The following is a 14721-nucleotide window of genomic DNA, read 5'->3' on the forward strand; positions in this document are numbered from 1 at the left end:
TTATATCGCACTTTCATACAACAGCAGTTGACCCAAAGTGCTGAACACAGGAAATAACTATTTGATCTATATAACATCAATAATTCCTAAATTTCACATGTCAAACCTGATAAACTCTTCCTGACACTACCCTCTTCATTTACCAGACTCTGGACAGGCAAAAGCAGGTCACTGGATTCTGCACTATTAACACTTCTTTTTTTTACTTTTATGTTTTACTTTCATTTTTTTTCTTTAGCTAGCAGGAGAGCATGCAGACAGGGAGCTCTCAGCAACTGGGAGGCTTTTTATTTTTTCTGTCTTTTCTTTTTCTGTCTGTCTGTCCATTTGTAAATCTGTCTGTCTGTCAATGTTGCTGTTCATCTTTCAGCATATCCCTTCAGGCAGAGATCTTTATGCCAGATGCTGACACAACCTTGTATTTTATCTGGGCTGGGGACCGGCGCAGGGAGACCCAGACTTGCAGCTACATAGTCAAGCAGTGGCGTAGGGGGGCTGCCCAAAGACCCACACTGGGTGGGGGTCTTTGTTGTGAACCCTGGTAATTGAACCCTGGCTTTATTTATTTTTTTCTCTTTAGTTATTTAATTTTTTTTTTCTTTAGGTAGTTGTGGATTTTTTCAGGCCAACACATTTGGGGGTTGGTGGGTGTTGTGGCATTTAGGGGCCATTGCCCCCTCCTTGCCCATGCCCATTTCTGGCCATGTACCAAAGCTGCACTATCAGCTGCAGAGTTGAAAAGTGAGTTTTTATCCACACGGGTAGTGTTTGTGGACATTGTTAGGACTTTCTTCCTTTTGTAGCAAAGACCAACAGTTTGCATAAGCATGCATTCATCTGCCAGTACAAGCAGATCAGTGACACTGCAGTTATCAGGACAAACAAACTGTTTTCATCACCCATACTGACGGTCCAGAAACATTCAGTCTTTCTGTCCTCCTCTCTGACATCTTTTACGGGAATCCTTCCTCCTCTGCATCTCTGTTTCCTTACCGCACACCTCAGAGCTGCGTTCGGATTAGACCCTGATATGGGCTTTGCAACAGCCAATCAGCTCACTCCGCAGCAGTGGTGCGCAGCATCTCGTGAGGGGTCTGACTACCGGGAAGAGCCGGGTGAAGACGAGCATCTCCTCCTCCTCACTGTTTCCGGGAAGTGAGAGCTAGAGTTTCCCTGCAGGATCACGACTCATTTGTTTTTCCTCGCATCTGCTGAATAATTTTAACTTCCCATCAGAAACCATTTTAGCAGAGCAAACCAGGAATAGTGATAAAAAACATTAAAGATGAACAAGACAACATAAATAGAAAAAATACAAGGAAAAACACATAGTGAAGAAAGAAAAAATGGAAAAACCAGACCTCAAACACATTTAAAAACATCTCAGAGAGGTGCCCTAGAAATTCCCCAGAAGTCTACAAATAACCATCAATGCTAGATTGGCAAATATAGACCACAATGCATTGCGTTTAAACAATTTTTCATAAAAAATGTAGTTTTTTAAGTTAAAAAGTTTTCATCATAAGAGGACAGAAGATTTATAATTAGTCTTCATAAAATTATTTTATTTACTAGGTTTACTTCAGGAAATCTGTAACATAATTTTTGATGTTTACAAAAAAAGCAAGCATTGTGTGCAAATTGATTGTAAAATCCAGGGCACTAGGAAGTCCTGCACTATAGTTTTTCAGTAGGAAGTAGGGAGGAAATTTGGACATAGCTGAATTCTGCAGCCAGGTCCTCATGGATGTCCTTGCCACAAAGATGCAGACAAGAAGGTAATTTGAACTGTCAGGAATATAAGATTTCTAAAATAAATAAATACAAATAATTATTTCAATTGGACAATGCATCTATAGAGGATAAACAGTAGCTTTGTAAAAATGTTTTTTTGAAGGAGATGATCAGCAGATGGCAGCAGCAGATCAACTTGGTCTCACATTGAGAAACAGCAGGAGCTGCTGTTTCCCTCAAACTGAGCTGCTTTCACAGACATAATCTGTTGTGAAAAACAATGATGAGTCACACACAGACCGTCCTGACTCATGCCTCTGCTTTACTGACCAGCTCACTGTCTGCAAACCTGCGACTCGGTCCCTTTCGTCTTAACAACTCAGCGTGAAGATCACTGCTCCTAAAACAACATGAAAGCATGTCTGGTCCTCTGAACTGTGACTCAACATTTACTCACAGAATGTATATTTAGTACTTCTGCAGATACTACTCGGAGAGAGATTTTACTGAATATACATAAATATTTATCAGAACTGTAACCCACTACATCAAAAAATGGACAAAGAACAAAAAAATCAGAATCTTTGGAATTAAATGTTAAAAAAGAAAACATCTTTCATGAAATCCCCCAAAAATATTTTGCAATATTTTTTTTATGAGATATTGATAATATCAATTGAGATCTGTTAGGTGATTTTGTATGTTTTTGCTCACAATGATGCAAGCTCAAAAGATGCAAAACTATTGACATGAATGTTGAGGAAAAAATTAATTATAAGTAATTAATTATTGTCAAGTTATGCATTCTTTCAATACAGCAAGTAGTCATTTAATAGAATAAGTAGCAATAGATGAGTTTTTGTCACCATAACATTTTGAAAATTAGCAAACATTTCCTGCCAAAAGTGTTTTTGAGATTTAATGGACCTATTATGAAATGAGCATCAAAAGCCTTTTTACTGCCCCTAGTGGAATAATCATGAACTACAGGGCAGAAAACAAACTTATGTATAAAATGTTTTTTTTAAAGGAAATATTGTATAATGCAAATGAGAGAATAACCTCAGAAATTTGTTTCAAGTATGATAAAAATGGTCATTTAGGGTTAATAGAGTATTGCCAAGATTTCTTATACATCAAAATTATGTTTGAAGTTGCACATTTATTGGAGTGGTTGCAAGTTGTTGTTCGCTTTTGGACTTTGCACCAGTGTTGTTTGTGCTTGATACATCCAGTTCATTCGGATTGTTTTTCTCTTGCTAGTCTACTGTGTGTGTAAGGCTGTCTGTGGTGCAGCTGAGTTTGCTGAGTCATGTTGTTGTCCTGCTTCTCTCCTTACGGGAATCACGTCCTGGCCTTCATTGCAGTCTCTGCTCACACTCAAGCTTCTCCATGTTACTGTTTCTTTTTTTATTTTTTTTGGCCACCCTGCATCTCAGCATCTTTTTCAGCTGTATTTTAGAGGATTAGTATATGACCATCTGTGCATTTCATGCCCTGTTAGCAGCAAAACAGGATGGTGACTCCAGTCTGATTCGTCTGATTAGCTCTTTTTAACAGAAGTGACTCATGAGAGTAATTTCAAAATCATGTCCTTATGCTGCTCAGGAGGATTATGAAGAGTCTAATTTGTCCTTTTCTGCAGGTGCTAGAACAAGAGATGGATTTTTTCAAATGCAAGAAAAAAGAAACAGTTTTTTTGCTAAACAGTAAACTTCTGCAAAGGAAATGACTTTAGCAGGAAAAATAAAAACGTTTCAAATAATAAGGAAGAATAACAAGTGATGTATACATGTTTTTTTTTTTTGATTGATGTCTGAGTTGGAATCACTGTGCATCAGAAACAAATAAAGATTTGATGTCATTCCTTGTCTTTTCCGGACATAACTGCCACAACAGCTATTATTTCCCTGTCACGCATACATGTCCTTCGCCTCTGCTCTGCTAAGATTTCCTGTAAAGCAGCTCTTACTTCACCAGCTGATAAACAATGCTGTTGCCCTATTTTCCTCAGAATGTGTAACTGTCACCTGCATAAGCATGCCATTCCAGAAGCAGAACTGCTATTTATTCCTATTAAGCTGATTTTTATTCGGTTATATATATATATATATATTTTTTTTTAAACCAGATATCACCTTGAGACTGCCACACATTCTTGAGGGAGGAGGGAGGAATGAGGGGAGGAGGCCAGAGGTGAAATGAAAAGGAAAGTGCAGAAATCACAAGCACATAAAATAAGGCAAATTATTAACCTGATTTAGTTCCGTGAATCTCAGCTGACTGCTGACTGACTGAGCAACGGTTGGATTTAAGATTCAAATACTGGCACAGGAGTGAGAAAAGGGGTCAGGGTTTTCTTCAAAGACATATAAAAACACTTCTAGGAAGTCCAGACATGTAGACAAATGATCCAGCTTCAGTTACCTTAGCAGAAAGTAGCTGTCATGCTGCTATAATGTTTTAGTAAAACTTTGAATAATTTGGTCAAATTCTTTTATTCTGTTCCACTCTACTGTACTTCTCATTTTCTATATGAAATCATTACTCCTTTGCAGATTTCATTAACAATATTGACTGAGAGTGTGTGGGACTCAGTAAAGGCTTCTGTTTTCTATTATTATGTTGTCCAATTCTCAAGCTCAGCAATGCTTGAAAAAGGGTAGAAAATATAAAATATATAAAACCTTATGAACAAAAACTTTTTTTTTGCAGCTGGTCTTGTTCATTGCCTTTATATGTGACCAATCCCATCTCGCATTCCAAACAGGAAGTACCTGCTGGCTCCAAGAAGCCAAAATCCTGTAGACTTTTACAGTATAAAGAAATAAACAGCTGTACTCTTTGTTATATTGGTCAGAGTATTCTTTCTTGCTTTGATACCGTTTTCAACATGTTCTTCTATTTTTTTCATGATATTTTTGGATCAATCGCTGCTAACTGACGTTGTCTGGCTCCAACATGGCGGTGTCCATATAGGAAAAAAACAACAACCGAGTGACTTAGTTTGGTTGGAGCAGAAGTAAGAAATTTTTTATTGAGAGGTCACACTCAGTCAGTCTTCTCCCCAGCTACATTCACATGGCCCTTGGCAATGCGTCTTCAAGCAACTGCGTCCAATGAAAAATCTATGTTAACACAAGTATGTGTTTACAGTATATGTGCGGTTTAGGCTTCCGGATTCAAAACTCTCACGTTCATGCATTACTACCAAGGTTTCTACAACTGTTTGTTGTCTCTATGCACCAATAGTGCATCGATTGAATGCGCGATGAAAGTTAAACCAGTTCCACTTTGACCAATCAGAAACTCAGATCTGGTAGTGACCAATGGATGGCTCCCCATTAGTTAACGGAAGTGCAAACTGTTCAAAAATTGACAAGGATAAATTAACAATTGCAGTTTGTGCCCAGACAGAATTCTATGACACTAAATATTTTATGCATCGGAATAGAGCTGTGAAAGAAAAAGCCTGGAGCAAGATTCACCAGATATGCACAGTTTTCACATGTCCCATCCAGCGTCTTTCTACCGTAGGTACATGCGCTACCATGGTCCGGGTGAATACTCGATTCTGATTGGCTGCTGGGTGTGCATTAAAAAGTGAGATACCACAGGATAACCGTACGGTGAAAAAATAAGTTCCGGTCACTTTTTAACGCACTCGCGTCGGACGGTTCAGGCTCCACGGCGTGCGCTAAAAAGTGATAATGCATACTTCGTCGGCCATTAACCCTTACACTTAAATGTTTAGTGCGATCTTGACCATGTGCCACATGCACGGTGTGACAGTAGCATTATACAGTCAATGGTTTTGTGGCAGCCCTCTCCCTATGAAAAAAAGATCCTTCAAAATTCAAAAATCCTTTTTAAATAAAAAAATCTGTTAAAGCATTTGGTTGCAGCTCATCTACACCTAAACAATCAGCCACACTTTAAAGAGCCAACAGAATAACTCCATGAAAGATAGTGCTTCTTGTGACAATGGCAGTGTGAGAAATGGCAAGGTGAGAACTCTGGAGTCTTTGTTTTACTTTTGAAATTGTGAGTTGTGGTTGCAGCATGAAAACCGCAAACACCTCAGCAGCAGCAGGATCACACAATGGCACTGAGGGAAAACCCGCCCGGCCCTGCAGTGCATGTTCACCGCCCAGCGCCATAGACGCTGTGGGAAAAAAAAAGCATGTCATGTGATTCAAAAAAGCTGCAGCAATGACAGGAGTCATGTGCTCTGAAGTTAGGTTAATTCTTTGTCTTTACCACAAGCCTTACCAGTAGTTTTAGTCTAAGGTCACTGTTAAATGAGAAATGACTGCCTTTGGGAATGCTTTATACTATAGTTTAAAGGTAATTAATTTCAAATGTTGCAGTACATCACTGGACAGAATGTAGATATTTTTACAACATCAAGCAGCAGCCACACGTACAAGAAGTCAGGATGACCAGAATAAACACTGTTTCGTGTCTCATTCTGTCCATATGTATAGCAGGAGGAGAAAACATCAACCCACATGTGGGTCATGCTCAGATCCTCCTCCTCCTGTGCAATGCGATTCCCACGCATTCCTCCCTCCGAGTCTGTATTAATGTTCAGTGTTAAAACCGTAGCACAAACACCCTCACACATGCTTCCACAGAGCGCAGCTGTGACCTTTTCATGGTGACAGCGGACTGAGTCATCAACATTAGATAACGGATCAGCTGAGAAGAAAGGGATGAATACAACAATGATGCAGCAGGATTGATAAATAAGATCCAACATTCACAATGACGTTGGGTTGTCCTTCCCCTCTTCTTCCAGCCAGTCTGTATCTGTCAGATGAAGCGGCACCTGCAGAAACTTAACAGAGGCTCCATGTCCAGATGGTGTTTGCCCCAGAGTCTGAGAAGTGTGTGCAAAATGGCTATGTAGGATTCTGACCCAGAAAAATGGTTCTGGTGCCATTGGCAAACATCCAACCTTGTTCCGTTACCATAAAAACCTCCACAGGATCTCAGGGTAATTTGGAGAGATTCATGAGAGTCGAGCAAAATTAGAAAAAAGCCTGAAGACGCCATCATACACCTGCTTCAACCTACTCGCTGGCACTTATCAAGCAAAGCTGTGGTCTTTCTCCAGGGTAGGGGTCCCCAACCCCCAGGCCGTGGACTGTTGGTACCGTGCTGGATCAAAAATGATCATTTTGCGATGATAGAAAACAGAGACGATTCTTAAGGTTTTTTACTCTCGTTGTTTTTTTTTTCACTTACTGGTCAGTTTGTTTTGGTCAATAAGCAGCTGTTATAACTATTTGAGGTTTCCAGCTTGTTTGGTCCTCACAAGCCTTTAGTTTACTCACGAGAGTGCCAATTGAAAAAGCTGACCAAATTAAGCAAAGTCCTGACATTTGTCAGCAATCCACATCCAATCTGATTGAGTCTGCCAAAATTCCATGCCATGAAAGACTTAGGCTGTTCAAGCTTTCACTACCAGTCATGCCATTGGTATTTTGGACTGTGGACACACATACTCTAGTCTAGACCAACAGTCTCTGCTCCAAAAACAAAAGTTTGGTTGTTTAAAGCTTTAGAGTCCACGGTCCATACAATACAAAAGCCACACCCTTAAATAGGTTCAATTTTCATCTCTAATAAACAATAAAAGTCAATAAAAAGAAAGAAAAAACCTTTCTCCCAGAAGTTGTCATGAATAATACATAAAACCACTTATCAGTTTTCGATAATATTTTAGGGGTTTAGGGTCACATGAATTCTAAAGCCTATCCAGCTACTATTGGTTGGTTAGGTAATCCCTGAACCGTTTGACTGTCCATTTCAGCGCTGCACACACTCACATTCACACTTAAGTGACATTTTTAGAATTATCATTAACTGTTAATGTAGGTTTTTGGATTGACGGAGAAAACCCACACATGCATGCAAAGAACATGCAAACTTCACACAGAATGGACTCAGCTGGGATTCAAACCAGGGCTTTCTATTGTGAGACCTGAGTGTTTACCACTACACCACCGAAGAGCTAAATATATGAGGCTATAAGCATAAAAAAGGTTCAGAAACCAGAATGCTTATTGTGAATGTTTATTATAGGTATGTAATTACATTTTTCTACATGTGAGTGAGTGGAAAATTGCTCCTTTCTGCCGCCTGCGGGCTTTGGTGGAACTGCAACCTTTGGAATTGAAGGCAAACTGAAAGTTAAAATATTTGGACTTAATACATACTTTTACTCAGATTTGGTATTGACATATAGGTAGCATTATTTTCAATTCACAAAAATGCTAACCATTTGAAAATTGATCATGGAGGGAAAATGAATCATTTCGGTTTCCTGGTCGGAATTAAGGGACACCAAGTCTTTCATATTTCAGAATAGACATGTGAAAGACAAGCCAGGGGCAAGATTCACTAGATTTGCTCCACTTCTACATTTTGCACCATCTTCAACTGTGAGTGCATGCACTAGCATCCGGTAGCGACAGACCTGTTTGATCACCACATGCCATAAGCGTGTTCAAAAACCTGTGTTGGTCATGTTCTTCAACGTCCCACACATGCGGTATGTACTTAGCTTGAAAGCTTGTTTTGCACTAACTGTTTGAGATTTAAAATTTCCATGCAACAAAATTAAATAAACAAATCTTTTGGTGATTTGATGCATGATGCACATATTGTGCAGAATAAACTGGTTACACAGTTTAGTAAAAGTGGTGAAGGCCTAAACAGAGTCTATGACTGAATAGCTGATGTGGATGGAGACCAATTTCACTCTTTACAAGCAAAAAACCTTAATATTTGGATGAAGCTATAGCATGACATTGCAGATTCTGCACTGGGTCACTGCAGCACAAAATCCTCATCATTTTGCATTTGAAATGAGACATTCACCACAAAAACTGTACCCTGGACTCAGATAAGGTTCTAAAGCATTAGTGATCATTAGGTTTATCACTGGTTTCTGCAGCCTGTTTTATGCATAATGCTGTAAATTGATTAAAAACCTCCTAAAGTCCACTGATGGAGTTTGATGGTCATTTTATTGAGAATCTAATTTTGTGCAGGAGCACTTATCAGCTCAGATTACTGCAGTTTAGTCGACACGCTGGTCTGTGCATGAGATGAGATCAGAGCTACTCATCCCCATGGCCTGGACCAAAAAGAAAGGGCAAAGCCAATACCAGGAGTTTAGTCATCTGCATAATCTTTAAATCACTCTCCTTAATCACAGGTATTAGTGGTCTTTGTTACTGAGCCGCTTCAAATTTCTGCAGATTATGTTGTCTATATGACAGACTTCACGTGTTGACCTCTCCTGGAGAAGTCATCAAGGGAGCAGGCTCTGTGCAAACAGACATCAGATGGTTCAACATCAGGGAGCGTGAAGTAAACAGGAATTTAAGGAATGAAGGCCATGCCCACAACAAACTGTCACTGTTTCCAGCTCGCTGCTTCCTGTTTGCCAAATGTCTGAACTGGACCAACCTGCATGGAGTCAACATTTGCAGGTCGCTTACTGTGGCCTCCGTGGCATAATGGAGATTAAAGAAAATATGCATCCATGACAACTGGCTAGTTAATAATGAGACTAAACAATGACGACGGTTTTCTATTCAACTATGGTTTAGCCAGCATGTGTTAGTTATTACTCAGCCAACGTGACTCAGGGCTCCATTTTCATTCCTTTCTAACTTTTGCCTGCATTCTTCTATTTAGTAAAGGAATTTCCTTTATTGTCATTGCAACAAGTACAATGAAATATTTATTTTCTAGATAGGGAAAAAAGGGAAATAAATGAAGAGTTAGCATGATTTTTTGCATTTACATTGAGAATGGATGGAAATAAATTCAATTCATGTCTCATCTATGCCGATTTTGACAAGTGCTTGGATGAAAACAGTTTGGGAAATAGAAAAAAACTTTATGTTTTGATGAAAATTAATACTTTTCAAATAAGTGTGCACCATTTATGGTATGTGACAACTGGACTGAGTGACTCCTCCCCCTCACATTTGAAAAAACAAGAAGTACCCATTGGGTCCAAGAAGCCAAAATCCCATAGACTTCTATAGAGAAATAAACAGCTAAGTTTCAGTGATAATATTTATCAGAATAACCATTCTTGCTTGAATGCCTCTTTATTTTAACATGTTCTTGCTAATCCTAAATTTTTTTCATATTTTGTCTGTACTTTAAGTTATTCAAGTTATAAACTGGCCAATCAGATGCCTCATCAAAAGAAGGTGGTGTCATGTTCTACGGGTGTGGACTTTCAACAAGCTCACTTCTAATTGCTGAGAGTGGTTGCCATAGAAATGGCAACTCAGACCAACTTGAACCAATCAATGCTTTTTACATTGTCTGGCTCAAACTTGGCGACATCCGTATCGCAATAAAAAATAGCAATTGAATTGACTTCATATGGTTGGAGTTGGAAGTGTCATTTTCTATGGGTGACATCACACTCACTCGGTCCAGTTCTCATATAAAGTCAATAGTGTGGACTTGACCTCTGATATCTGAGAAGAGCGCCACCTACAGATAAAACCTTCACTAAACCCCTCTATGCCAAACATAGATGTAAGGCAATCCATCCATTTTCTCAACCTGTTTTATTTATCCCTCCCGGGGTAACAGGGCTGCGAGAGCCTAACCAGAGCACTGTTAGGCGAAGGCTGTGTGCACCCTGGGCAGGTCGCCAGTCATAGGGCCACAATCAAACACCTGTACACACACACATTCACACCTGTGAGTAATCAGTTAACCTTGGAAGCATGTTGGGAGGAGGCCAGAGTGCCTGAAGAAAACCCACGCAGGCGTGGTGTGAGGCAAGAGCGCAAACCACAGCCCGGATGAATTTTGTGTATTTTTAAAGGTGAGTTCAAAATGCATTATCATCTCTAATCAGTATGACACTGCATTGTATCAATGTATTTTCCAAGATAAACAAAATTGAACTGATGCTGATGATGTGGCCGAATCAAGTGTATTCATTGGTTGACCAGTACGATCACAAAATTTCCACTGACATGAAAATGAACCAACGACTTTGGTTAAGGTAATCATTTATTTACTTCTATGCATCAACACATTTATTTGTGACGCACTTACCGTCAAGGTGTTTTAAAAATACTTTAAAAAATGAAGGAGCAGCAACTTCATTGTATTCATCATGAGTGAACTTTTAGAAGGTTAAACCCTTAAAGGTATGAGTTACTGGGTCTTCCTTTGACTTACTTTTCTCTGGGTCACCTCCCATGTCACGTAAATATGATTCCCAAATAGCTCATGACAAGTCAGTATCATGGGAATTCAATAGCAGATTTTCTGTTGACTTCAAATCTCTTTTGCAGTCCTCCCTTATTTAATAAAATAGACTGCATTTTAACGCAATTAAATTTGAAAAAATTGAGTTATTGTTATGTTTTTGTTATGTTACAAAAAAACAAAACAAAAGGTAAACAGATAAACTATGGCTTTACTATCAAAATGCTTGGATATTTGCTATATTTGTGATCTACTGCATATACCGTTCCTGGATAAGAACATTTACATTAACCAGAAATGAAGAACAGCGCTAAATTTGAGAGGATCCAGGTTCAAATGGCATCAAACATTACATGTGAGCTTTGGATGTTGTGGCATTGCAGGCATTCATATTTGGTTTCATTATATTATGAGCAACTCGGCCCACATTTTTCTTCTTGTATGTAGTAAGTTATGCAGGGTTTATACCTTTTTGCTGCTCCCTAAAAAGGAACGGTGTCATTGGAAGAGAAACCGAAAATAATTCAGAGTGACTTCCTAGCTGAAGCCATGGCAAGGAAAAATTCCTCACCATAAGCAAATGGAAACTGTGCAGACTGGACTCTGTGGGATGACATAAGTGCATTGTTAAGTTTAAGCACTCAACAAAAGGGTTGGACAAGTATGCCGGTGGCTTCCTTTTACAAGGTTGCTCTTGTCAGATGATCCAGATGGGAAGTTGTGTCCCCATGTAAGGACACAAAGCTGCAGAGAGCCGTGTGACTCATAACGGATGTGTTCTGTATTGTTTGAATTCTGTGGTGGGAGGGCATGCTGTTCTGTGCATGCATGCTTCTCATTCCATCAGTGAACATTGCGATCGCTGCTTACTGCACACTGACGTGCTTTTAGGACTTGCTGACAGGAGGTCAGGGGATGCTTTCACTGGCATGCATGGAGGAGACAGAACGTGTGAAGCTTGTAAATCCCAGGTACATTGCATTTAGAATTTGTGCAAGTTTTGCTTCTCTTTATTTGGCACAAAGTTAAAGATTCTGGGATGATCAATCAGAGAGGTATCAAACGGCCAGAAAAGTAATTTTTTGTGGAACTAAAACGTCAAATTCCAAAAGCGATGATTCATGTAGGGAGACTTACCAAAAGCAAAGATGCAGCACTTCCTGCAAGTCTTAAAATATGCAACAGAGGAATGTATTTTCAATTTAGCAAAATTTCAAGGCATGCAGGACGTGTTTGCCTCGGTAGCACCTTGTTGTTTTCCCTGGCTGCCTGTGCGTACGTGTTGTTTTTTTGGAGATGGATTCGCTGTAGGCAACTTCCACGAGACAAATGACTAAAAGGATCTCTGGAATGTGAGTGCTTTAAAGTTTTGCATATAACTGTGATTTCTACAACTTGAAACAGAAAGTTCAGTGGCCTAATTCAATTACGGGAAACCGGCTTAAACAAAGAAACAGACCTGCTGATCATGCAGCCGGATGCAGGAAGATTCAAAAACAAGAAGAGTCGTCAGATTTTGTGCAAAGTGAAGCATTTTGCAGAAATGTAAAGAATTTGCAAAGTTTTTTACTCATTCATATGAATGGAATTTTGCCCCCTCCCCTTTCCACAAATGTTCACAAAAACGGTGACTTAAAGTAGAGCATTAATGCAGAAAGAAACAATAATTCATTTCACCAGCTTGAAAAACTACCAAGAACATCATATAATTGCTGTCATGTGACTAACTTGGCTGAGACAACATCAAACTCCGCCCCCTCCTCTGATGACTCAGCAGTTTCTGTGTAAAAGTTTGAGATTCCTTTGGTAGAAATCCATCTTTAATTGTTTTTTGTAAAAAAAAAATTAAATCCTAGTTCAAACCAAACCAAAAATGCATGAATGTTTTCCAAAAGCTTACCTTTTTTTAGGGAGGATTGTAATTTTAGTCTTTTTGTTTTTATGGGATCACCATTAACAGCTGCAATGATGGATTTAGACACACAATGCGGATGGGGGCTCATAACCAAATAGCCTAAATTGTCGAAATAAAGACTTTGTTTTTAAAAGTACAACTTTATTCTCACAATTTTACGGGTTTATTCTCGTATAATTACAACTTTTTCTCATAATTTTTCAACTTTATTCTTGAAAATGTATTTATTTTATCTTTATGGTGGCCCTAATACTCTGTTCCGACAGAGTGTTAGGGCCAGTTTACAAAAAAAATGTTTTAATTACAACTTAAAATCTCGTAAATTTACAAGAAAATTCATAGATCAAAGAGGAAACACCAAAGTTTTCCGTTCATCGGAGCTTAACTAGAAGATGAAATATGTGGAGCCTTTTGTGAAGCTTTATTTCAGGGTAGGTTTAAAAAACAGATATTCTGAACCTTTTGGCGACTCAAAATCATATTATTGTCAGCGGAGCCGGCTTTCCGGGGTTCAGTGTCGGTAAAGCAGAGTTTCACATGTGAAATAAGGAGCTCAGAGACACCTTTGGGTGTAGAGGACCGCTGCAGCCTTTATTCTCCTTTTCATTCAAACACCCTGAAGTTCGTTTGTCACCTTACGTCATGAACCTGTCATCCGAACACCAATGCGGAAGTAAACAGTGTTATATTCATCTCCTCCTCCAGAGGAAACATCCCGTTTCAACATAAAACAATAAAGAGGAATGAAAATAGTCTGTTATATTAGCATTACAACATTGAAAATGCCAAAAAGTGCTCCTCCTCAGACGGAAGCATCACAAAGACGTGGAGATCTAGTCTTTGGAGGAAAGGTATTTGCATGAAAGCGAGATGGATTTTCGACATGGAGGTCGCTGCTTAAAGGGAAAAGAAAGGTTTGCCAATCATAACATAATACAGTGTTCATCCCTTGTTTTTCTCTGTATTTCTTGAGCAAAGACCAAGATTCAAGTAAACAGCTGCAGGGATACCGATGGCTTCATTGGGCTGCAGAGATCCTGGAAACCACCCATCAATAAATAAAACATTAATAAATTGTATATCAAACTAATGAGTTTTCAAACATTTGGAACGTTATCAATAAACATTCAGCTCACCTGATCAACTAAGTTTAGTCGGTCTGCTCTACTGCTGTGCGGCGTTCACTTGCTGCTGCTCTGTTACATGCTCACTTCGACTTTAATCTCGTAAATTTACGAGTTTTTTTCTCACAAATTTATGACTTAAAATCTCGTAAATTTACCTGGTCCTGAAGAGCCTCAACCCTGCCTGTTTTCCAGCTCTCCCTCACCAGCTTGCTGTTGATTAGCTGACTTAAGTGATTTCACATCCTGATTGACTGAACACACCTGATTTAGGTTATCAGCATCAAGCAGTCCAAGGAGAGCTGGAAAACAGACAGGGTTGAGGCTTTTGAGGACCAGGGTTACCCACCTCTGCATAGGTCATCTACTGTATGCAAAGTGTATGAAGTATACTAACTGAATACTTTTGTAGACTATATTCGAACAAGTTTACCATATATAGTATATAAAAAGAAAAAAAATATATACGATCACTTTTAATATTTACTAAGTATACTTGATGTTCACCTAGACTACTTTATGTTAGGGACATAAAGTACATGTAAATGTACTGAGTAAGAATGCTACACTACTGCTCCCAGCTCCATCTGAGCTTCAAATCCAACACTTGCACATGATGGTTTCAGTGCACCAGTGCAGTATTTGGAACAATGTGGATTTTTTGACTGGAGCAAAAAGGCTTCT

Source organism: Oryzias latipes, chromosome 4 (genome assembly GCF_053564925.1).
Source record: "Oryzias latipes strain Hd-rR chromosome 4, Olatipes_Hd-rR_3.1".
Taxonomy (NCBI): domain Eukaryota; kingdom Metazoa; phylum Chordata; class Actinopteri; order Beloniformes; family Adrianichthyidae; genus Oryzias; species Oryzias latipes.